Here is a 26717-nt window from a genome sequence, read left to right on the forward strand (position 1 = left end):
AGGCTGCTGTGATTTGCCCTTTACCATGTCGTGTGATCAGCTGTATCCAAAGGACACTGCGATCAGAGAGAGTGCTGGGTGCGCACCGCTGGGGGCGCGTTCTGGGAAGACATCTTATGATGCCCTCCCAGAACTGGATGACTGCGCTGTAGCAGTCATTAAGCTATAGCATGGTCAAAAAGTGGTTAAAGAGTAACTCCACTTTTGTTAAAAAAAAAAATATTCCCCTCTGGGTGATCAATGTACATTGCAAGGATTTTTATAAATTTTGTTGCAAATTTCTACCTTTTTTTATTCTGAAGAAAGAGCTATTTGTTTGTCTGTGTCCACGTGCTGAGTGAATCTGTACGGGAGGTGCAGCTGCTGCATCTGCAGGGTTCTAATGAGGAGAACTGCAGGGTCTGCATCTCTTTAGATGTGATTTCCCTTTGGGAGTATCTCACCGAAATGACACTCTGTTTGCAGGGGATGCCCAAAATCTGATATGTATCTTAGTGCAGATTCTGGGAAAATCAGTTAGCCAATCACTCAAGCAGGCAATGACATATCTGGGGGGCATTCTTCACACCATCTGTGTACAGAACACCTGCAGGTTGCCATGCTGCATTTACAGAAAATTGCAGCACTGCAGATTGAAAAGGAAAGGTAATTTTTAATAACATTCAATTACATTATGTATTGTGTTGCAATTGTATATGGTATATTATTTTATATTTTTGCAATTTTTTTCTAACAAAAGTGGAGTTATCCTTTAAAGCCAACTTTATTTTTTTCCGTATTTATGACGCATGTGCACCCTGAAATAATAGGGGCAGTCTAGTTGAAACTGACATGTTTGAGTTTGAGTGGACACTGCTGAGATGAATCAACCAACTGCTTTGAGTTTGTTCTGAGTTTATTCAAGCTGCTTCTGACTTGCTTAAGTTGCCTCTAAGTTGCTTGAAGCTGCTCTAAGTGGATTTGAGTTTCTTATGCAGAAACAACTTATTATTATTATAATACAGGATTTATATAGCGGCAACAGTTTGCTCAGCGCTTTACAATATAAAGGGAGATAATACAGCAATGATACAGTTCAATACAAGAGGGTTAGGAGGGCCCTGCTCCTTGGAGCTTACAATCTAAGAGGGAGGGGCTGGTGGTACAAAAGGTAATAACTGTGGGGGATGAACTGGTAGGAGAAACAGAAGATTCCATTATTAGCTGAGGGCAGGATAGGCTTCCCTGAAGAGATAGGTTTTCAGAGATCGCCTAAAAGTGGGCAGAGAAGGCAATAGTCAGATAGATTGGGGTAGAGCGTTCCAGAGGATAGGGGAGGCTCTGGAAAAGTCCTGGAGACGAGCATGGGAGGAGGAGACAAGGGAGCTAGAGAGCAGGAGGTCGTGGGAGGAGTGGAGAGAATGGTTTGGGTGATATTTGTAGAGAAGATTGGTGATGTAATTTGGGGCAGAGTTATAAATGGCTTTTTATATTTGAATTTTATTTGTTGGGCAATGGGAAGCCAGTGGAGGGATTGACAGAACTTAAAGAAAATCCTTCAGCAACTCATAAGCAAGTCAAACAACCAGGAGCACATGAAACCATACTATATTTGTCTCCCTTCTATATCTATACATTAGCCCTTAACCAACTTTTCCCAAATACTTGTTTCTTAAATAAATACTATCTCCATAATTACATTTAAAGAACACTTCTTAATCTCAACACTATTATCTCAAGACCAAGTGTATTGGGGACTTCACTGTGGCGAGCTTTTTGGGGGGATTGGAACCTGCAAAACTCATGCTTCTAGGTCACAGGTGACAAACTGGTGGCCCTCCAGCTGTTGCCAAACTACAAGTCCCATGAGGCATTGCAATATTGACAGTTACAGGCATGACTCCAAAAGGCAGTGGCATGGTGGGACTTGCAGTTTTGCAACAGCTGGAGGGCTGCCAGTTTGACACCCCTGTTCTAGATAATTGGAGTGCTCTAATTATGACTTAGCAGGGAGTGTATTAGACCTCTGCAGAGAGACCACTGCTTCCACACAGAGAGCCTGCTCTGCAACAGATGGGCAGTACACGGCTTTTCTATTCAGTCTGTGGCTGCTTTCCAATAAAAACAGACCAAAACTTTGCACACCTTTTGTTTTGATACACCTGAAATGTATTTAGCTGATTTTAGCTGAAAGTTTCCTTAGGCGTTAAAGCTTCACCATTCTAATCAAGAAGACAAAAAAGTCTCGGCTTCACTTTCTATTTTCTACTTTACTGCTCCCAACTTGTTTTACTTTCAGCCCTATTCAGCGGACTTTAACAGCCTTATGGAAAATACCACCACGGATACACAAGTAACTGACCTATAAAGGCAGTCAACTGGCTCTTGACTGTAGCAGATTAAAAAGCCTTTAGACATATGTGGAAATTTATGATGGCTACGTTGTCCATCTTGGGAATTGAGCATAAAAGACATTAAAATTGACCTGTACTAGCTGACATCCGTCACGACTCTGCAGACACCAAGAGAGCTGCATTGTGGCTGATTAATTATCCACCCGGATAACAACTGCCAAATCCCTCTTGTGAGCTACATAGAGGGTTTTACATGCAGGCGTTACATACTCTGTGTAAAGAATGTAGCCAGCTGTTAATCAATCATTAATCAATAATGGCATACGGAGGTGACTGACGTGACTAACTAGATTTTTTATTCTTTTTGTGTTGTGTGTATTTTACTCTTTTTGAACTGCAGATTAGATAGGAAATTCTGATTTCACAGAAAATTAACTGGCCACATGGCTTACTTGAAGGGCACTGCCGTACAGTGATCTGTGATTCAAGACAAGACGTTGCCCATATCAAGTATGCATGTGCTTCCTGTTTGTGCAGAATAATAAAACAAAGATATAGCACATATCAAATATATGCTTGTACAGACCCGGAAAACCACAGAAACCAATGTGCCTAAGAAATTAAACTTGTAACCAGTTCTGTTATTGTGACCAGAAGCAAATGTTCCCTGGTTCCTTAAATAAGCCCTATCAGGGCTATAAACCCATCAAGGCCTGACTCCTACCTCTCCTTGGTTCCGAAGCTGCAGTCTCCTTTAGTCTTTTTGAAATTCAATTCTTCCAGGAGTATCATATGTCTGTGTTCTCCACCGATACCTTCATCCAACCCCTAAGTCACTGCTGAGTCCTGTTCAGACATAGAGGTCAGAGGAAGGATCCAGTGTAAGGTGAGGGACACAGGCATCCGATACTCCTTGACAGGGTCCCTTTAATGTCTTCCTCTTCTAAACTGCTTTCTTAGATTAAATGCAGGCAGACATTCCTGCATGCATTGCCAGTATCTTACAACCCTGGGAGCCTTGATACATTGGGCGCTCTATCATGCAAATATTGACTTACTTTCCTAGTGTCAAAGCTGCCAGTTTACTACTGGTCAGCAAGACTTCTTATTGTAGTTATAGCCTAGTAGTGGTAGACAAAATGTTGGGCCTGAGATAAGTCAGCATTAACATAATAGAGTGCCCCAGTTTCTGGGGCTCTTGGGCCCCTGTTCTTTTAAGTTCTTGCACTTTATTCAATGGCTATTTTCAGGGGTAGTTTCTTTACAAAAACAGATGGCCTCTAGGAAATGTTGTCAGTTTTTGAACATTATTCACACTATTTAAATTTTCTTCTTAGCTAAGCCAAATCCTCCATGCTACAAACATTGTGAGGTTCTTCAGGAAAGTATTACCTAAAGAACTTGATTGTTGAACGATTCATAGCCATCAGCCCATTAAAGTGGAGATCCACTTAAAATGGGAAGTTCCTCTTTAAGGCCTCCTTCCCCCCTCCTATTTACTTAATGGCACTTTTTTTGGTGGGGGTCCCTGGTTTTGACCCACTTCTGCTCCGACCGATTTAGTGATTGGAACGGATGTCCCACCCCACATGTGACAGGTCCCAGAAAACTGCAGAACCATTCTGTGCCCACAGTTGAGTTGCCGACGCAGGGGACAAGACAGCGATATAAAGAATGGCTTGGGTGAGCACATCGCTGAATCCTGGGCCAGGTAAGTGTCTGTTTATTAAAAGTCAGCAGCTACAGTTTTTGTGGCTGCTGACTTTTAAGAAACACCAATTTGACTGGAGCTCCTCTGACATAGAGTAGGGGACTTTTTAAAGATTGAACTCTTATTTGACAGATTTTCAGTTCTATGTGTACCAGTTGCAGCATGTTTCCTAACAACTGATTTCAGCAGTTCTGATTACAAATATGAGTTGTAAATCATTGAGCAGGCTTCCTTTGTAAGTAAGGGGAAATAATTAAATTCTTTCTGACATAGCTCCTATAGGTTACTGCTCATTCTCTCCACTCTTCCAAGGAAGCAATGAAAATCAATTAGCCTGCATCGTCTGACGTGGAAAAACATTGCGGGCAACATTTCTAGCAGTGGGAATTAGTACTCTGCTGGTCTTAGTGTTTACCAAACTATTTAAGTCCATTTATCCCTTTTGTATCCCTTAAAGCAGTGAGAGTTCTCAGGAAGTGTCAGGAAAATACATCCACACACATACAATCCAATGAGAGCACTAAACAAACTCCTAAGAGTCCAAGGTAATTTAAAGTGGTTCTAAATAATGAATTCCCCACATTGAGGTAAAAAATGTCCCATTTATTGTATCGCCCACTCATCTCCCTAAATACTTACCTATCTCGATCCAGTGCAGTGGTGCTTGTCTGTGATCCTCTACTCAGAGGGCACAGCAGCAACAGCAGGCACCATTGGCTCTTGCTGCTGTCAATCAAATCCAGTGAGGAGGGAGAAGGGGGCAGGGCTAAGCTGCACTGTGTGTGTCTATGGATACACACTGCCCGACTCAGAAGCGAGTTCACATGTCTGCCTCTATAGCAAGCTTGCTATAGGGACAAGTACAATATAGGAGGAGCAGACAGTGCAGGCGGGGGACCACAGAAAAGGAGGTTTGGGGCCACTCTTTGCAATACCATTGCAACAGAGCAGGTAATTTTAAAATGTTTGTTGTTTTAACCCCTTCGCACCTAAGGGAAAAACAGATGTTAATGCCTAAACACAGTTTTGCAACTTTGGCCAGTGTTAGTAAAACTGTATATATCATTATCAACTACTTTGTGCTTCCAGGTGGATCACACCTTTTATTTTTTCAGGACGAACTGGGCTTACATTTGGTAGTAAATGATTTTTATTTTATTATCAAAACCTGTTCCAAAATAGTAAAAAAAAAGTATATAAAAAAAAGTTTTTTAAATTTAGCTGCATATTTCTTGTTACTATCAAAACCTACCACCAAAAGACAACCCAAAATAAATTCTCCTACTCCCAACAATCGCAGCGATGCCACACATGTGTATATTAGTTTTTGTATGTACCCATAGTACAGCCCAGAAACAATAGTGCGCATTTTGCTTTAAACACACTGACACTGATACTATTTTTTTTTTTAAATCCTGCCCAAAATATACTGACCATGATCTTTGATTCTGACCTTTGACCTTTTGAACCCAAACATTAACCATGGTACTGACCTAGATCTATCCTTGATCTAGGTATTTATTTTTAATTATTATTATTATTATTTGTTTTTTTTTTACACACTTTTGTTTATTTTTGTATCTGCAAGGAGAGAGAGAGATACAATGTATTTTTTCTCTCCAGTCACAGAGAGAGAAACACAGGGGCGGGTTTCACAGTGACAGCCAATCAGAGGCTATCACAGCGATCAGGTGTCCTGGAATCGGGAGCTCCAGGTCCCAATTGTTAGTACGGGACCCGGGGCTCCCGGTGAGACCCTAGTCTTTGTGCTGGGGGTGCGCTGTGCAATGAACCAGCACAAAGACACATACACATATATGCGGTTGCAAGGAAAAATACCCAGTTCAATGGGGCCACATATACACATACGCTTGGCACCAAGGGGTCAATAAAAAAAACGCCTTTTATAACAGCTTTAACAATAAAATTGACTCATAGCAGAATAGAGCCGATGCGTTTCGAGGGCCAAACACACTCCTGCTTCATCGGGGCTTAAGAATTCTGACTGTGTCTAAATGGACTCAGGTGAGCAGATACCAAATAAAACTGCACTGTGATTTACTGCTTGGATGGTTTCAGTAGAGCAGGTTATGCCAGTGTTAGTGAATGCAACAAAAAGGAAGCAGAGGAATTTTTTTCTGGCTAAGTATATTAGAAAATGTGACACTTTTCAACTGGTACACACTTGTCGTATTAACTATATGCACATTTTGTGGTGGGGTGGGTCCAGCGTCTGAGCCACATTCAAGATATTGACCTAATGGTAGTTTTGCAGAATTGCACTCTCTAGACATTATCTCTTGTGCCAATATCAAGTCACATGGAAGGTAAATATTATACTTACTACTTTGCTTTATTTAAAAGCAAAGGATCTGCACAGTGCTCATGGCTTTGGAGTACTGGGAGGGATAAAGCTCTCTGTGCAAACACATTTCAGAGCATTGCCTTTTCCAAGTAATGTTTAAACATATACAATGGGGAAAATAATTATTTGATCCTCTGCAGATTTTGTAAGTTTGCCCACTTACAAAAAAATGAAGGGTCTATAATTTTTATCATAGGTGTATTTTAAATGATAGAGACAGAATATCAACCAATAATCCAGAAGTTCAGTGAGTAAAATAAGTATTTGATTCCCAACCAACCAACAATAATTCTGGCTCCCACAAACTGGCTATGTGCTCATGTGGTACACAGGTTAGTCCTATCAATCTAAGAAGGTGCTCCTAAAGACAATTCATTATGTGTATAAAAGACACCTCTCCACAGAATCTCTTTCTTCCATTCAAACCTCGCTACCATGAGCAAGACCAAAGAGCTGTCAATGGATGACAGGGACAAGATTGTAGACCTGCACAGAGCTGGAAGGGGCTACAAGACCATCAGCAAGAAGCTTGGTGAGAAGCAGTGATGGGCTGCATGTTCGAGTCGAATGTAAGTTCAGTGAACACACAAATGGTATGAGCGTTCGGCGGGCTGTTTGCAAACCATGCGCCACACTGCACTCTGCATTGTGATTGGCCAAAGGCAAAGACCACAGGTCAGGTGCAATGCTTTGGGCAAGCACAGGGCATGATCCCGCCCCCTTGTAACATCATCACCCTATTTAAGAATTGTCATTGCAGCTGTCAGATGGCGGGAGCCAGCGTAGAAGGTGGATCATTTTTTCTTTTTTGGTTTGGTGGTAGTGGCGGTGGGCATCGTGATTGACGTTGGATCTACTTCGGAGGACATTTTTTACATTTTTACCTTACCGCATACTCAGATGCAGTAAGCTACCGCTAAGTAGATTGTCCCTGTTCGAAGTTCACGGTCAAACTTTTTGTAGGTTCGAATGTTCGACCACGAACCGAACAGGGGGGTGTTCAGCCCATCACTAATGTAAAGGAGACAACTGTTGGAGCAATTATTCGCAGATGGAAGAAATACAAAATAACCATCAATCGCCCTCAGATCTCCATGCAAAATTTCGCCTCATTAGTAAGGATGATCATGAGAAAAGTGAGGGATCAGCCTAGAACTACACAGGAGGAGCTTGTGAATGATCTCAAGGCAGTTGGGACCACAGTCACTAAACAAACCATTGGTAACATTATATGCCTACATTTTCTGAAATCCTGCAGAGCCCTCAACCTGCCATATTTGGAGGAAGAAAAATGCTGACTATGACCCTAAGAACACCATCCCTACAATCAAGTAAGGAGGTGGAAGCATTATGCTTTGGGGCTGTTTCTCTGCTAAAGGTACAGGGTGACTTTGCCACATTGAGGGGCCAATGGACGGGGCCATGTATTGTAAAATCTTGGATGAGAACCTTCTTCTCTCAGCCAGAACACTGAAGATGAGCCGTGGATGGGTCTTCCAGCATGACAATGAACCAAAACATACCATCAAGGCAACAAAGGAGTGGCTCAAGAAGAAGCACATTAAGGTCATGGAGTGGCCTAGACCTTAATTCTATAGAAAATGTATGGAGGGAGCTGAAACTTTGAGTTGCCAAGTGACAGCCAAGAAACCTTAAGGATTTAGAGAAGATCTGTAAAGAAGAGTGGACCAAAATCCCTCCAGAGATGTGTGCAAACTTGGTAACCAACTACCTTACCTCTGTGCTTGCCAACAAGGGTTTCTCCACCAAGTACTAAGTCATATTTTGCATGGGGATCAAATATTTATTTTACTCACTGAACTGCAACTCAATTTATAACATTTGTATCATGTGTTTTTTCTAGTTTTTTGCTTGATATTCTGTCTCTATCATTTAAAATACACCTAGGATAAAAATTATAGACCTTTCATTTCTTGGTAAGTGGGCAAACTTAAAAAATATGCAGGGGATCAAATAATTATTTTCCCCACTGTAATGAAACAAGGAGAGGCCAATCGGTTCTCATGTCTCTAGCTTTAATTAGGAGGGAAGGTGTCTTGTATTTTGTGTGTCACATCATGAATTATATAACTTCATGGTTCTTGGTAGATGGACAGGAAAGTTCTTCACTAGTCCTTTAGAACAGCTGCACACTGTAAGACAGGCCCGAGATGGCTGGTGAAACATCTAGGCCTAATATTGCTGGTTGTGGTTTTATTCCTCCTTTGGCCAGCTTAAAGCAGATTTAAACCCAACCACTAAAATCTCACATAAGCATTTTTTTAAATATACAACTTTCCTTAAAGGAATAGCTAGTGATCCTGCCATGTTCAGGTGTTTCCTGTTATATGGTGGCAACTGTCTCCCAACTTTTCTCGTGTGTTGTCATACTGTCCATTGTTCCCCTGATGCAGGCTACATATTATGCAGACATAATCCACCCTGCAGCCAATGGCAGAGCGAATGCATGTACACAGGAAGTGGCTGAAAAAGGCTGCTGGAAATTAGCATTGAGATGCAAAAAAAAAAAAAAAAATATTGAAAAAAACGTATTAACAGAAAAAAAACCCATGGCAATTGTTTATAATCCATCGTGTTTGGCAAACTAAATGTCATCTAGTTAGAGTTTAGATTTAATTTAAGACATTTCAGTGAATATGCATCCATTATTTTTTTCAAACCAGTAGGAAAAATAAAATGTTCCTTCGAAGAAAAAAAAATAAAAATCAGTGTCCTTTTATTCCTGTCTTTTGTCTATTTACCTGTTCTGCGAATTGGAATTGTTGCTGTGCAGATTTGCAGTTACCCAGCATTCCCTGGGCCAATGTGAAAACAAATAAAGTGTTCTGTCAGGATCCCAGCCATGTAATGGAGTATGATTCGCCTGCAGAGGCAGGAAGGGCTACAAACGTTATCTTTAGTGACAGAGCTGTATATGACGCTCAGAGCTCCCAGCTAATTTAACTATTATCGTCATCGTTTCCTTTGCATTCTTTTGTCTTGTTCTGATCTCAACGTTGGTTCTGATGAGCAACAAGAGAAGACGTAAAGAACACATCAGAGCCTAATTACAGTATTAACACCTTCCTTGCATATAAATATGTTATAGATCATAAAGACACTGAAAACAGAATTTTGAGTTCTGGTGTGTTGCAGTAATCCATTTTGAATGGTGCATGAGGATATTGAGACAACTCCGCTCCAACGCACATGCACTGCAAACCACCACAAGGAACAGTAGGACGTTACTGTGCATTGTTATGTACTCCATTGCCAAATGTGATACATGATTGATTTTTGCACGTTTTGGTGTGCTGCAACCTATTCATTTGAATGGGCTGCCTTAATGCAATGTGCTTTTATATCATGGTGGGCATAAGCCCTTTTTAGAAATTGTTATAAAATCTGTATATAGCCCTACAGAACAGACAGTGCACAGTCCATGTGTTTTTCTGCTTGGTTCACTGCAACCAGGAAACAGGAAACTTTATTCAGTAAGAAGACATAGAGTATAGTCAAAGATGCAGCTACAAACTTATAAACACTGCCATCTACTGGTTGAAGAATATATCTCTACTGAATACTGATCTAGTTGTTGCACAAACATACACAAGTGAACACTGTATTCCAACAGCCCTGAAAAAGTCACTTGCCAATCAGGGCAGAGTGACTGCATCTGTTGGAAGCAACACCTCCACACCCCATTTTTTTATCCTTACAAAACAACGCTCCATTGCTGTCTCCTTGCTGCAGCATCCCCACCCGTCTAAAGCTGGTCATACAGGAAAGAAAGAAAAAAATAGATTCCTGTTACTATCAGAAAACAATGATCAGCGGCTGCAGCCAATTTGCTGCAGCCTCTGAACAATGGAAAATTTTCAAACATGTCCCTCTGACAGAAGTCGAATAAACAATCGACTTCTGTTGAGTGGAAAAGCCTACATGCCAATCAAAATTCATCCGGTCCCTGCTGGACTGTCAAAATTTCAATCATCGCATGGCCATCTGTAGCTGTGGTTTTGGCTATTTAGACAGGAGGATGCCCACATGACAGTATTTGGGCCTGATAATTGGCTTCTAGGACCCCAGAACTGTAAAATGGTGATGGCGGTGGTGGTGTCTGGGCTACAGGTTTCCTCATATCCAGAAGCTGTGCACCATTAGCTAGGACTGTGCAGTGCAGGAAGGAACAGTTAGTTAATGGCTGATAGGATGGGCTATCTGCAGACACTCTACTGCTGTCACTCTAGGAAAGGAAGTTTTCATGGATACACTTGATGGTGTGATTTAACTTCAAGCAGAAAATAAAGAAATATATTGTTTGCCATTTGAGGAACCTGTGCATGAACATACTGTATATGGTTTAAGTATTTGGGTTTAGATACAATTCAAGGCTATATTTAGAATCCTCTTTGAATTGAGCAACCACCACAAATTTTAAACGCAATTAATCTTTCCATGCCAACTGTCTAAAATAGAGAGGCGCTAATATGCCATCCTAATCTGATGCCCTGGAAATGCCTGTTTCTATGTTACCGTCAATGTGTGAAATTAAGCATTATATAAAATGCCTTCGAAATCTATAGAATGCCAAATATGAGGAGTGAAAGTATGAAATGCTTAATATTTCACACATTTCCTAGGCATTCTGTGCATTGCCAAAAGTATAAAATACTCCCGCTAGTGAGGTTTTTATTGTCATGTGGCAACGCACGTATATGTTTCAATGCTCACCTAAAGTATTGAGTACTTCTGCCAAGTCCTGTACTTTATTTTGTATTTGTTCTTTTATTTTCATATACATCTTTCCAATAAAGGCCTTTTCATGACTCTCTTTTCATACTTTGCCTAAATAGTACTTGTCATGATGTATAATGTCTAGGTATTATATACAATGCCTAGGGAAAGTACAATATATAGCATATTTAAATAACATAGACATTTCATACGTTACCTAAAAACATCAAGCATTAAATAGTTTTCCAAGGCATTCTATACAATGCCTGCTTTCCACACATTGATGGTAACATCTATATCCAGAGCCAACAAAAGATCCTTCAACTGTTTTTTTTCTCCTGGTTCAGATGTGTTCAGCTATGACATGCTGACGATAAAAAGTGGGCAAACATTGTTTTCTGATGCTTTCATCTGGGTCCATCTCTTAGATCCAAAGAAAAACCACAATTGAGAAGTGTTGCTTTGTTTTTCACAGAAGGGCTGTTGTTTTTCAAAAACTGCTGTCTGGATGTAAACAGGGCCTAGCAGGGTCCTTCTTTAAAGTGTCACGAGCACCAAATGTCTTCAGACGATGCGACATTTACCATACAGATACAAAATGCTGGCCAGGCTTACTGCGCAAATTTCTCCAGCGAGTTAATTTAAAGTCTATCACCTCTTGTGTCTTATTCTCACTGACAACTGCCTCCAGCGAGCTCAGCCTCAAAGAACACTAAATCTTTTTTTCAGAATGTATTTATAGAATTCCATAAATCTTGCACGCACCTTCCAGCTGCTGTGGGGAGCTACAGCCTAAAACCAGGCTTGGAGGGTGTCTTTGGCACACTGTCTATAGCCTAACATCCTAAAATCTAATTTAATCCAACATTTCTGTAGGTAAAATGTCATACATATGTAAATATTTATCTATCAGCATATAGATATCAGATAGCAAAAGAAAAAACATTTAATTTATATAATTATATACACATATTACATGTATCAACATATAATAAGTGCCTGTTTCCAGCTGCTCAGGTATATGCTCTAATTGACAAAAACTTGACACCCGGCCATCACACTGCATCCTATTCCAAAGCCATGGGTATTTTTAATGAGGTCCCCCCACCTACCTTTGCAGATATGATGGCCTCCACTATTCTGGGAAGACTTTCAACAAGATTTTGGAGTGTGTCTCTGGAAAGCTATGTCCATTTGTGAGGTCAGGTACTGATGTTGGATGAGAAGACCTGGCTCACAATTGGTCTTTTGATTTATTTCAGAGGTTTCCAATAGGATTAAAGGTGGGGACCTAGGGATGCCATTTGATGTTTTTATGGAGCTGGCATTTCACACAGACATGCTGTACGAGAAGACCTGGTGCACAACAGGCCAATAACGATTCATCCTAAAGGTGTTCAGCAGGGTTTAGGCCAGGGCTCAATGCAGACCATTCAAATTTCTCCACACCGAACTGGTTATACTACCTTGTTGGGTCCCAATCCTATTCCGTGGAGGCCATGGTTTTCACACACTGCACTTATGATGGCCAAAAAACCTGAAACAGCTATATGTAATTTGGAATAAAAGTCTCTATAAAATTAGACTAACTTTGCACTATACACCAACTGACTGATGGGGCATAATTTTTGGATATGTGATGGAATGAGATGTGTGATTATCTTCTATAGTCTCTGAGTCGTAAGGAGATCCTGGTGATGTGCCCCCTGGTAATGGCATTCCAGTGGTGACAGAAAAACACTATCAACTTAGGACCTCATTGAGTTTCACTGGCACTTTGTCAGATCAATTATAGCTTTTCTTGCACACGTCCCTTGGGTAGGCCTTATGGCTAGTCCAGAGGAAATTTTTATACTGGCCTATTTTATACTGTTTATCATGGACACTAGTACTGCACGTGTTTTTGTTGTTTTTTTGGGGTGCAGCTTTGTTGGGGCCTGCCCTGATGTTAAGGAGAGGTTCTGTGGCCTTCAGGTCTTTCTCCTCTTCCCAAGCAGGGGCTCTCTTTCAGGCATGTCCTCACCTAGTACTTGGAGGATCTGCTTTGGCAGGTCCCTAGGAAGCCGGGTTCACCTTGCTTTGACCTATGTAGACCATAATATGTCTTACCCTTGTCAGGAGCCTTGTGCTCTGGGGGGTTTAGGGATTGAAGCCCTTCCTCTTTGAAGGTTGGTCCTAGTCTGTACCCGTTGTGTACTTTTTTGAAGGTTGATTCTATTCTATACCCTTTTTGCATTTTTTTGTTGTGCTGTGGTTTCATGGTTCACTTTTTTTTGCTCACAGGCGATCGACTTTGCACCGCACTACAGAGCTCCGAAAAAAAGAATAAAAAAAAAAAAGTGTCTTCCATTTTAAGAAGCCTTTACTGCACTATACCAGTTTGAAAAACACCCCCTAGCATTTCTAGCCAAGGCCATCTTGAGTAAGGGAAGATAATCCATGTCACATTTACTTCTTTCAATCCATCTGCCCTTAGCTCAGGCATGCAGGCAGGAGGGAGTGCTTAGCTAGGATAGCCCATAAAGACTCCTGGGATGTATGACATCATTGTGGCCTAGGCCAGAAACCAGGAATCAATTAAAGATGTAAAAAAAAAAAGTTTAAAACAAGTAAATATAATATACTTTCCTATCTATTTACAAATGCTAGCAGAAAAAGGATTAAAAATAGTTAATGTTGATTGACAAGAGTTCAGTTCAGATTTAAATAAATGTTCTTTTATTACTGTCCATGTTGTATCAGAGATACGTTGTTTCTTCCTGACCCTGTGATGCCCTGTCACCAGGAAAGGAAATGAGATTAAAGCAAAAGGTAAAGGTGGTTCTAACCCTTACTACTTCTATACAAAACCAAAAAGGAACGTTTTGGAAGAAGTTCAGATTTTAAGCAGAACTGAACCCTCATATATCCTTTACAGCCAAGGAAGCTAACATCTTAGTCTCTATCTGATTTGCAGTTGCAATGCTGCTGCACATGTGATCAGTTATGATACCAGACATTTGATGACTTGACAGTTTGGTTGACAGCACAAGCAACTGTGACAGTTATCATTCACAGTTTAGGGAAACAGTTAAACCGATGGGTATAGTTTTGCTTTAAAGATGCACTCCGGCTAAAATAAAAATGAACCTTGTAGTGGGTTGGTTAAATAAAACACAGCATTTCCCTTTAAAGTTGGACTTATTTCAAATGAACATTGTACAAGAGTCTGTGCCGCATCCACCGTACACAGGACAGTTAACAAGACTGACTGCAGTTAACCCCTTAGCAGCGTCTCAACGGAAAAAAAAATTGACCTTGGGCTGTTAGTCTGTACGCTGTGTGCAAGCGTCCGATCGCCAGGAGCATTTCTCGTGCTATTAGAGACACAACGGTTAATGGCACTGCCCCAAGGTCAGCCTGTCGAAAGCACACATTGGTCCCAATCCAAACTCCTTACATGCACTACGCCTTTTTTTTCTTTCTGAGAAGTCAGTCAGCAACAATCGTCCAACAAAATAAAACAGGGAGATTCTGAAATCACGGCTGTTTACTTTCTCCAAGTCCGGCGCAGATGCAGGATGCAAAGGGAGAGAGACGGGAAAAAAAAACGAGTAATAAAATCCATCGACAAAATGGCGGAAGAGCTGCGGCGGACATTTTGTAGCTGCGTCTCGGGAAGTTGGCAGACTCTCGTGAAAACGATAAGACACGCTGGGCAAGTTTTAACCGCATCTGTGCCAAGGGTAACTTTTCACAGCGTTGCTGGCATTAAGGAGCAACGATAATAGCTTGGCGTTGGCTGCCTTTTTTTTTTTAACACTTTCTTTGCAAGTGAATAAAAGAATTGCTTGCAGCTCTGCGGGTAATACTGGACCGACTGTACGAAATTAACCCCTTAACTAATGAGCAGCACAAAAGGTGCAGTTGAGAGTTTAAGATAGATTTGTAGGCAGCTGTCATTCACTGTTACGGGGGAATGCTTTCAACATAGAATAAAGGACGCAAACAGGTTGAAACCGGGAGTTTAATTTGCTTTTGTTTTGCCTTCACTCGTTCCACCCTACCCCCCTCATCAACATGCTAATAATATTTTTAAATAAAACCTTTCCATTTACTTTTCCTGCCTTATTTTAGACCATGTCTCTGTGCTTCTCTGTGCAATGCAGGCAGACCATGGCTGGTGGGAGGGACTGGCAGGGTGCTTCCTATAAAACATCACAGCACCCTGCCTCAGTACTTCTCTCAACGGCCCTCAGCCCTGGTGTAATCAGTGGGTTGGCTCTTGGGAGGAGTTATACAAATATCAAAATGCATTGATGAATGGATGTAAGTCTAGGGGAGTGGGCATTTCTAGGCAGACTTCATTTGCATACAGAAAGCCCTAGGTAATGTCCACATGTGATGCTAGGCCTTCGTGATGAAATCCAATGAAAGGGGAAAACCAGGGGCAGTTAGGCTGGGGAGGAAAGCACTAGATGATGCTGGATGTCCTCCAGGCAGGGGCCCCCGGGCAATGGAGATTATGGGGCCCCTGTGTCCTAGCCCAAATCGAACCACACCCAAAAAAGCCTATGAAAGGTACCAGGGGCACTTCATGGGGCCCCCTACTGACCCCGGGCCCTCGGGCAGTGCCCAAGTTCCCAAATGGTCAGTCCACCCCTGGCTGTGTCTGACTTGTTGCAGCTTCTAATGTGAGGAGCTCACAGTATCATCTTCCCACCCCCAGCCTGTGATTGAACAGCTTTTCAGCACATGTGCACTGTAGCATATCTGATTGGTTTATAGGGTTGCCCCACCCTCTCTCAGCCGGAGCTCTGCTGTACAGGGGATTGCAAGAGGCTAATACCAAGTCAAATTCAGGTGCTCACACTAACTGCATTTAAAATAGCATAACATGTTCATGTTAATCCATTTAAAGTAAACTTTTCTTTTCATTATTTAAAATAAATATTCAGAAAAACGTACACCTACCAACCTATGCTTTTTAAATGTTTAACTTTGACCCTTTTCTTCAGAAAATCTCTCTCAGATCTACAAAGGTATAACAAAGGATTGGTGACATGGGTTTTTAAGCAGCAAAAACCTAAAATAAACAGCCACACATTACTAGTTTTTATATTCATTACAAACTTTCCGCTAGTATTTTGGAGAGCCTTTTGGGTCATGTGATCACTGCTGATCTTCCTCTTCAGTAGGGATGAGCTTGGGTTTGGTCCAAACCTGGACAGAAGCGTTCAGTGCTGGCCCAATAAGCTGCAATCGGGGGCATACCAAGGCACGTATACAAAGGAGCAAAGATGCTCCTAACATCATTGAATATGACCACATGGCCAGACTAGGTCAAAAACATGAACCTAATGTGGTTATGTGTCCATGTGGCCACATTGACATAATATGGCCATGACATCACAAGCATCCCCACTCCTTTGTGTCTGTGCAGCTGCAGGGTTGGGAATGCCCCGGCCATAGCTGATAGGGCCAGTATTGACAGCTTTCTTGCTTCAGAGTTCCATTGAACATGGGTTTGGACCTAACCCAAGCTCATCTTTACTCTTCAAAAATGACTGCGTGACCAAAAGCCTAGGGCTTTGGTCATATAACCAGCACTGGAGGGAGTCTGGACCAGAATTTTCTTTAGCATATTCCTGCAAGACCTCTAACACAGCTTTAAAGTGATCAAGCTGGCTGTTCTAGCCAAGGGCAAGTGCTGGCTGTACCCCAGAACTACAAAGCGATAGTCTACATGGCTAAAGATTGTGAACTCTTGACCACCACCTGCATATGAGCTTCTTTGACTTCCCATTCAAAAACCATGGACATTAATATGAATTTGGCTCCCTCATTGAGGTTACCACAGCCTTCACTCTTCCAGGAAGGCTCACCACAAGATCTTGGAGTGTATCTGTGGAAATTCATACCCATTTGTCAGGTCAGGTACTGATGCTGGGTGAGAAGACCTGGCTCACAAACGACTTTCCGCACTTCAAGTGCAAGTCTATGGGTCTGATCTGATTTTACTGATAATAATGGGCTCCTAACAAGCCTACTTACAAAACTGAGTTGTAGCTCATGGCATGGCATGGCCTGACCACATTTCCTGATACAACCACTAGAGGGAGCATTTTCAAATTTAAACATGAAATAAAACAATCAAAATATGGAACAGCATGTAAGCAAGTATGGAAGGGTCAACATTTACTTCCAGGAATATGTTACAATAGCAGCTTAAAGTGCAAGCCTATGGAGCTGATCTGACTTGACTAAAAATAATAGATTTCCTCCTAAATATCTTTTAGAATGGGTTCAAATACTCAGCAACATCATGGCAATGGAGACCCTGGTCACAGAGGACAGCACTAACCCAGAAAAAGTCCATACAGTCTGAACTTGTCGGAGGGCATACAGCGATTCCGGCAATCTCTGAGCCTTGATCACACAGTGAACTAGACATACACTCCTAGATCATTTTGCTCTCTGGTTGTTTCCAGGACTTGTGAGACCTCCTGTCCATCCTTTCATTTCTAAGAGATGGTAGACCCTCAGTTCCTCTTGTGTCTGATTACCTCATCCTTCTGGTTTTTCACCTGGTTCCCTTCCCTATCCCTCCTTTCTTTCTATCTCCTCCCTTTCCTTTTCATCCCCTCTTTCATGGCCTTGTTTGTGTTTGTTAGGCTCCAAGTTCTCAAGTCTCACCAACCTTTTTCAGTGATATGTTTCATGTTTCTCTTGTTTATGATACTCTTCCATAAATGGGACAGAATTTACATTTTGTCTGCTATTTCACTATGCCTTGTACTGTGAAATTCCTTAAATAAAGAGTTAATTAACCTAAAAATAATAGACTCCTTGCAAGTCTTTTATTGCTACTTTAGGAACAAATGTAGCTTAAGACAACCAACTGGTATCTATATTTCATTTTCTAAGATAATACAATTGCAGCCTATTTGGTCTGTAAAGGCAAAAGCTTACTTTATTTTCATTTTCTTATCTCAACAGTCATGAAGCAGAAATGCACAATCCCTGATATAACCACTAGAGGGAATATTTTCAAATCTATACATGAAATGCAATACTAAAAATATGGAACAGCAAAAACCAGTAAAAATATGAAAGGGTCAAAATTTACTTTCAGGAAAATGTTACAGCAGCACATTAATTTGTTTGCTTAAATATGCTACAAATACCCTTTGAATTAATCCTAAGTATCACATTAGAGTTATCTGCAACATATAAACAATAAACCTCCAAAAAACATTATGGTGACAGTATTGTTGTGTATAGACAAAATATTTGCTGAATTAAGAAGCACTTAGAGAGGCACAATCTGCAGAGAAACAAATGGTTATGCTTTAGGTAGAGAAAGGTGGTGGCAGGGGGTTCGGGAGAAGCAGGGTGTGATGGGAGGTTAACAAGTTGGCACCGTCCCATGTAGTATTGTTCTACATTACATGTCCCTAGAGGCAGTTTTCCTCATAAAGAATAGCTGAACATTTGCCGTGCACCTGGGTCTTTCCATTACATAGCCCTCATCACCCCGGGTGTCACCCACGGCCTTAACTCCTTCTGCACCAGCCTGTGCCACCTGGACCCTGTGTGGGACCAAAGGCCGTCAGTTTTAAGATTTTACCTGTCAGTACAATCAGAATTTTATGCATGACACATTTTGGCTAATATGTTACTACTTTGAGACATAAAGTGATATTAAAGACTCAGGTTTTTGTTTTTTGTTTATTTAAACAAACATGTCATACTTACTTGCTCTGTGCAATGGTTTTGCACAGAGCAGCCCCAATGTCCCTTTTCTTGGGTCCCCCACTGGCCCCTCCAGCCTGATGACCGCTTGCTCTGGGGGCACTCTTGTGTACTCGCATCCAAGCCCCGCTTTGTGTGTCTATAAGACACACAGAGCGCTGATTAGCCCTGCCCCCTGCTCACTCTTCACTGGCAGTGATAGGCAGCAGTGGGAGACAATGGCTGATTCTCAGCCAATAAAAAATCCTTTGTTTGAGCCATGATTCCTTGTCATGGCGGTCACATGATCCGAAAGCTCCTGACTACAAGGTACAATCGGAACCTTTCAGCAAGGAGGTGGTAAATGTGCTGGGAACTCTCGGCACATCTTTTGTTTACATTGGGTACGCAAATATGCGTCCACTCGGCGCCATCGCTCAGCCATGGAGAGGCTATTTGCGTGCTCGGCACCAAGGAGTTAAGTGAGAGCAGTAAGGGGCAGTGAGATGGGTTGTATCACACTGTTTACTTCAATTGAAGTGCCCAAAATGACACTTCATTCGAGTCTATGCACTGCTGCGGCAACCTGCATACCTGCGTATAAATGCTCACATGCTGCAATTTTTTGCAGTGCATTGCGAAGCATTACGGTGTGGGGCAGAAAACAATTCTTTTCTATGTGCCCTTGCATTACATAGTTTATAAATGTGAAAAAGTGACGTCCATCCAATTCGTGTTGAACCTGTGCTGATCTATGCAAATCAATGCAGCACCATGGACATGGTGTGAACGATCCCTAAGAGTTAAGCAGCCAGGCCACTTAACCTCACACAAAATGGCCAGTCTTCTTGATACTTGTATTATAAGAAACAAAGGTGGGGGAGCGGAGTGTAAAAAATTCCACTTCTCTGAAGGACTATAGACATAAGTACATGTCCTTATCAGGACAGCAGACATAAGGACTACCTCTCCACCACTGTCATGCTGCTAAGAGGCAAGCACAATACATTCTGGGTAAAAATTCTTTCACTTAAAACAATGAAGTCAAAATATCACACGGACTCTTTTGTGTTCTGACTGGTTAGGTCTGTAGTGCCATAACATGTCTGATTTCTGCACAAAAAAGAATTGCCACTATTCGAGAATGCACATTATATGTATATTTTTAAATGCAAGAGGTGTAAGTGCCTGAATTTGGTATCATTAGCTTGCAGTCTCTATACAGCAGACAAGGAGCCAATCAGTTGGGCTGCAATTCTCATGTGCTAAGGAGGTGTATGCTGACAGGAGGAGAGAGCAGAGTGACATAGGTAAGCTTATTAAACTGCTGCTTCTCCTTCACTATCTAGTCACAGTAAGGAGAGACATCACCAGTAAAGCTGGCCATACATGGATCGAAATTCAGCCAGTTCAGCAGTAACCAACCGAACTTCAATCCACATACTGTATGGCCGTACCCATTCCAGAATAGCTGATGTAATGATCTACTGACACTATTGGTATATTGTCCCTTGATCAGTGCTTGCAGCCAATCGGCTGCAGCACTGATCAGTGTATTTTGGCAGTGGAGGAGTTGCCGCTGTCAGAATACAATAGCGCACTGTGGAGGATTCCTCCATCCACCTCGAATGTGTGCATGTTATTTTTTTTTTTTTTGATCAGCTGGCTGGTAGATAAAAAAAAAAAGTGTTACTGAACTGCCAAGAGGAAAACCAAGATTGGGCTCTGAGGATGTCCTCGAAATGCGTCAGACTGTTGAGATTCCATCGTTCTTTTACATCTTGATGTTTTGTGGATTGCTTTGTGCTGCTTTCATGAGATGAATATGTATTTTTATCCACTTGTGAGTATAATACTTACCATTTTATACATTAAAGTTCATTTTTAAAGGATAATGCTCTAGGCCAATGAGCCCTCTGTTTGTTTATTATTGCAGTGCCTCTAGACTCCCCCAGTCTTGTGAGAGCAGCAAGGCTAGTGCATCCCGTGAGGGCCAGGATTTGACTGCAGTCCACTAACTCTTTTTGGACCTACTCTCCAAGCGCAGGAGTATTTAAGTTTTTCCGGTTCTTTGCCGAGGAAAATCAAGTCTCCTGCTCTATTAGATAGGGCTGTGCTGTGTGGCAGAACTGTGTAAATTCAGGACTGGATGGACAGCACTACAAATCGTTTGGCAGAACAAACAGCTCTCAGATAAATAGTTCAAATGTGTATTTAGCAGTTTGCTATACTGCCGCCCTTCTAAAAAGAGATCCATGGTGGATGAGGAGGTGATATTTCGACTCTTCACTACCTGCTTTAACCCTCAAAATGTCAACCCATAGCGCTGTGTCTGCATGCATCGCAATGCGCACAGTCGCAGCACAGCCCCATTCACTTGAAAGGGTCAAGTTTGGTGGTGGTACACCCTGCTGAAAGTGACAAGCCATTTCATTTTTGCAGAGGCCGTGAAGAAGACAGCTGCGGTATGTGTAGAGCCCTAGATTAGTCCTAGTCTAGGTGGCAGTCAGGAAGTGGTAAAACACAGTGGCTAAGTGGTTAGCACGTCTGCCTGGCAGTACTAGGGTCGTTGGTTTGAATCCCAACCACGGCACCACCTGCCTGGAGTTTGCATGTTCTCCCTGTGCCTGCGTGGGTTTCCTCTGGGTACTCTGGTTTCCTCCCACACTCCAAAGACATGCTGGTAGGTTAATTGGCTCCTGTCTAAATTGTCCCTAGTATGTGTATGTATGAATGTGAGTTAGGGATCTTAGATTGTACGCCCCTTGAGGGTTAGAGACTGATGTGAATGTACTATATATATGTAAAGTGCTGCATAAATTGATGGTGCTATATAAGTACCTGTAATAAATAAATAAAATCACAGATCAACTGCATGCTTTTACCAGCCACTGTTTGCCCATGTAAGCAAGCCCTTAAGGCAAACTTTTTATTTTAGTTTAAGATAGAGCGGTGAGGTGGGATAGAATCCTTGTTGCTGTCTGTGCCCCAATAGAAAGATTTACTTTCTCTAGTTGTCCTGATTACCATTCTCACCAGGACAGAAAGTTAGGAAAACCCCCAAATTTTCAGTTGTCACCACAGCTTGAGAGTAAATCTTCCAACGGGGACACTTGTCCTACTGACAACTAACTAAAAAGGATTTCCCTCACTTTGAAAAAATATCCTTCACTTCCTGCTTAGTCTACACAATAGGAAGTGAAGGGCAATCTCCCGGGAAGGGGGGGGGGGGACTCAGAAAGGGGGTAGCAATCATTTCTTATCTTTTCCAAAGGAAAAGAAAAAAGAGTTGGTTTTGGATAATCTTTAAATCTGAACTCCAGCCTTTCCCTCAGTCTTGCACAGTTGTTCAGGATCCTCTATTGTACTGAAACTGCTTATGCTGATTTCCCCGCATGCTGTGAGCTTCTCACAGTGTGCATTAGAAGCTGCAGCAAGTCAGACTGAGCTCACTTCATTTCCTTGTTGGAGAATGTCCAGCATCATCTAGTGCTTTCCTCCCCAGAGTGACTTTCCTTGGCCCACACCTTTCAATCATTGGATTTCAGTTCTTTCAACCATGGAGGCTCTGCATCACATGTAGGTGTTACCTAGGGTGGTGCTTGCAAATACATATTGCCTGGGAGCTTGTACTCCTCCAGACTGGCATTTGTCCATTAAAATATTTTGACTCCTTCTTAGAGACAGCCCACCGCTTTCATCAGGGCAGAGAGCTCTTGAGAGACAAAGGGATGTTTTCAGAAAGCTTCAACTAAACCCTCCCACCAGGCATGACCTGTCTGAATTACATAGAGAAGCACAGAGACCTAGTAATGATGTCACTGGGTCTGAAATAAGGTATATTATTAAACTGGAAGGATTGTATTGGAAAAAAAATAATAATACAAATTAGCATATTGATGAAGACGGCTAAAGTATAAGAAGATTAATCTTCAGCTTAAGTTGCAGCAATTACAATTTGAAAGTAAAATCCAGAAGACCTTTCCAAACACGAGAGCCTTCGAATTTCGAAAAGGCAACTGTTGGAACCATTGAACATGAAACTGTCAAGCTTCTGCTAAACCGTTCAGGCCCTGGTGAGATTTTCTTTCAAGCAAGCTTCGTGTCTCCTCCAAATCTGATCTCTGCGGGAGCTAAAATCATATATTACAGATTCCTAGCTCATTGCTTGTATTAATTAGCATTTACTGCATGAGAAACAATCAAAGCACGTCCCCAGTGTTTGTGTTGGAATCAGTTATTTTTTAAGGTCACTGATTTTTGCAGAGGGAGGAAATTGGGTCTCTGGGGCCTGCAGAAGCTGCAAAGAAAGTTTCTTTTTTTTTTTTTTTTGGAACAGATAAAGCCTGTCCGGTTTGAATGTAAATATGAGCGTATATATATTTTAGCAATGGCGCCCACTTGTAGCAGAGGTTATCGGCTGATCTTTGAAGGGAAAAAATAAGGACAAACAAGCTATTTATACGAGTTACGGAAGAGTGTGTTTATGTATCTCCCCGTTCTGCCGTCGAAGCATAAAGTATGCAAATTCTCTTTGTCCTTAAACAACCCTTGGTGTGGCTGCAAGAGGTACTGCACTCCCGGCAGTGGCAGTAAATGAGTAACTGTACTGTGCTCCAGGCTCCAACCACGAACATCTTCCCATAAATGCCTTCTTCTCACAGTCTATGTGGGGTCTCACAAATATTCTACTTACAATATGCCTGTTATCCATAGGCAATGGACGTTGCTATTTTAGGCAATAAATCAACTGTAAGAGACTATCACGTCAGTAGGAGTTTGTGACATAATGGAGGCATGAGTCACAAGGAGACTCAAGATGGCTGGATATGCCTGCAATTCTCCAAACAAAGGCACATTTGACGCAGAAGCCTTGTACTCAGTAAAGCGGATCTTCACCCGCAAAAGCAACATCATCTTTCCTCTCCACCCCTCCTCAGGTCCTCTACACTGATAACCCTTTTTTCTTTTTTGTTTATTTAAATTTTTTTAAAGAAAACTCTACGGGCTACCCCCATACACATACTTTGCCTCGGTGAATGACATGCACTGTGCTCCCTATGCCTCCTGGGATATGTAAGTCACATATCCCAGGAGGCATAGTCTTTCATTCACAAAGGAGGAGAGGGGCAAGCCTAGTGGCACGTCATGGGGAGGTTTGCTGGCTGACATCTCGCTGGCATCCTCTCGATTAAGCCCATCAGGGGGTGAAACACATCTGAGGGACCTCTCCTGCAGGTGGAAAGTATAGCTGAAGCCATCTTACATTACCAGCTTTAGTTCTGGTCGCAGTGAGTCAGTGTCATGTGTGCGATTGGTTGCCATTTTTCTGTAGCCCATTGTAGTCTAACAAGCTGTTTTTTATGGGTCCTCACAGTGGCTAAATGGTGAGCACTTCCACCTGGCAGTATTAGTCATTGGTTCGAATCCCAACCAGGGCACCATCTGCCTGGAGTTTGCATGTTCTCCCTGTGCCTGTGTGGGTTTCCTCCCACACTCCAAAGACATGCTGGTAGGTTAATTGGATCCTGTCTAAACTGGCCTTAGTATGTGTATGTATGAATGTAAGTTAGGGAACTTAGATTGTACACCCCTTGAGGAGTAGGGACTGATGTGAATGTACAATATATATAGATTGTAAGCTCGAAAGAGTAGGGCCCTCTATCCCCTCGTGTACTGTTGTTGTTGCTGTTCTGTTTCTTGTATTGTCCCCCCCCTCTATTGTACAGTGCTGAGTAAACCCTTTGGCGCTATATAAACTCAATGTAATAATAATAATAAAGCACTGCGTAAATTTGACAGAGCTATATAAGTACCTGAAATAAATAAATATGATCTGCACCAGTTCATAACAGGTCAAATTGGCTGATATCAGTGACAGGAGCATTAGAGCGGTACTTTTTTTCTTCTGTTTAGTCTAGAGCAGGGGTGTCAAACTGGTGGCCCTCAAGCTGTTGCCAAACTACAAGTTCTATGAGGCATTGCAAGGCTGAGAGTTACAAGGTTGACTCCCAAAGGCAGAAGCATGATGGAACTTGTTGTTTCGCAACAGCTGGAGGGCCGGCAGTTTGACACCCCTGGTCTAGAACATCTGGTGGCATCACAGAAAACATAGCAGCATAGGACCAAGCACTTCCTGAAGAGGAGAGGACAACGCTGGATCTACTGGGTGGGTGATTATCTAAATTATGAAGAACACTCCACCAGGAAAGCAGGCGTGTAACAAAAAATGGAGGGGAGAGAGAAAATTCACTTTAAAGTGGAACTGAACTCAAAAGTGAAGATTTGCTATGTTATAGGGAATATTAATAATTCTTATTTGTGCCTAAGAAGTACCATGCAAAATGTACCTTTTGTTTTTAATTTGTTGTGAAAAATAACAATTGTACCTGTTGGTATGTGAGGGTGCGTAGGCACTCCTGTTCTGAAGCACCACAGATGTACAGAATATCTGCAGTGTGAGTTACTCTAAGGCACCGCTGCCTTTGATTGCTAGTCTCACCAGAGTGAGATTTGGTGATGTCACCACTATGCTGCTCACTGTTCTCCTTGCTGGAGAGGAAATTGTAGCTGAGGACCTGCAGGGCAAGGATCTCCCTACTGCTATTGCATTCATTCTGTAAATATGTGCTTCCTCCACCTCTCCTGCTGCTTCTTCATCATTACCCCACCAGTCATTAAATCACAGGTCATTGGGATGGGGGAATGGAAGCTGTGACATGAGGAAGCAAAGCCCTGTTTCTGACAAGATGGCTGTCTTCACACAGCACAATACAAGACATGGTAAGTTAAAGCGGTAGTAAACCACCCAGGTGGTTCTATTCATAACGTGCTAGTATAAAAAGACATGGAAAGAAGGCGCCTCTAAGTGTAGTATTGGCAGTTTATTAACATACAAAGATAAAATTCCACTTACAGGACATCAAAACATGACAGGCTCATCATAGTAAATCAACTGATGTTCTTGATGCTATGGGTTTAAGAGTCGTCAAGCCGTCCAGCGGCAGTCTGACCCGTGGAACGCAGGGATGTGGCGGGTGGTAACACGTGCACAAAGGGCTCCTGATGAATGCATTTCGGAGCATGTGCAAAGGGATCCTGATGAAGAAGCCCTTTGTGCATGCTCTGAAATGCGTTATCGCCCCCACCTTACATCACCTCCAACGTTCCATGACTCCTCCCGAGGTTCTACAGCCATCTTAGTTCTGACATCCCTGTGTTCCACGGGTCACACTGCCACTGGACGGCCCTAAACCAATACCATCAGGGACATCGGTCGATTTACTATGATGAGCCTGTCATGTTTTGACTTCCTGTAAGTGGAATTTTATTTTTGTATGTTAATAAACTGCCAATACTATACTATACTTAGAGGAGCCTTCTTTCCATGTCTTTTTGCACTAGAGCTTTGCCTCCAACTCTGTGAAGAGCTGCCCCAGTGTCTGTTGGGGTTCCCTATCCTTGATACCCATTCTGGTACCCCTCTAGTGGCTATAGAGGTCTGGTTCCAGCAGGAGTGCCCTATGGACTATACACATAATGTGCTAGTATGCATCACATACTAACACATTATGACAGACTTACCTGAAATCGAAGCCCTCCAGTGGCGTGCTGTCAAAAACGTTTTGGCTAAAAATAAATTTTATGCCTAGAACTTTAATTTACACACATCAAATTAGGACTGGTGATTTACGCTTTATCTTGTACAGAAACATCCTAAGCCAGAGTTTCTCAAACCAGGGTTCCTCCAGAGGTTCCCAGGGGTTCCTTGAGTAATTAGCAATTTCTGCGTTTCAGATAAGTTCCCATTGACACCATTGATCTTTTTAGCCATCTGTAAAGGGGTAATTCTTCCCAC

The 26717-nt window shown here is 42.1% G+C and overlaps 2 long non-coding RNA genes across 2 annotated transcripts in view; both read right to left on the reverse strand.

Annotated features, from left to right (window-relative positions):
• LOC149459762 (uncharacterized) overlaps positions 1–26717 on the reverse strand; it is a 127958-nt gene that overhangs the window by 21599 nt on the left and 79642 nt on the right. The window lies entirely within an intron of this gene.
• LOC149459763 (uncharacterized) lies at positions 9025–11801 on the reverse strand. Its single transcript, XR_016313225.1, has 2 exons — positions 11364–11801; positions 9025–9432 (listed from the first exon to the last, which is right to left on the reverse strand). It is a non-coding gene; the product is annotated as an uncharacterized LOC149459763 (long non-coding RNA).

Source organism: Staurois parvus, unplaced genomic scaffold, assembly GCF_062004578.1.
Source record: "Staurois parvus isolate SC_StPar_1 unplaced genomic scaffold, SC_StPar_1.0 ptg000249l, whole genome shotgun sequence".
Taxonomy (NCBI): domain Eukaryota; kingdom Metazoa; phylum Chordata; class Amphibia; order Anura; family Ranidae; genus Staurois; species Staurois parvus.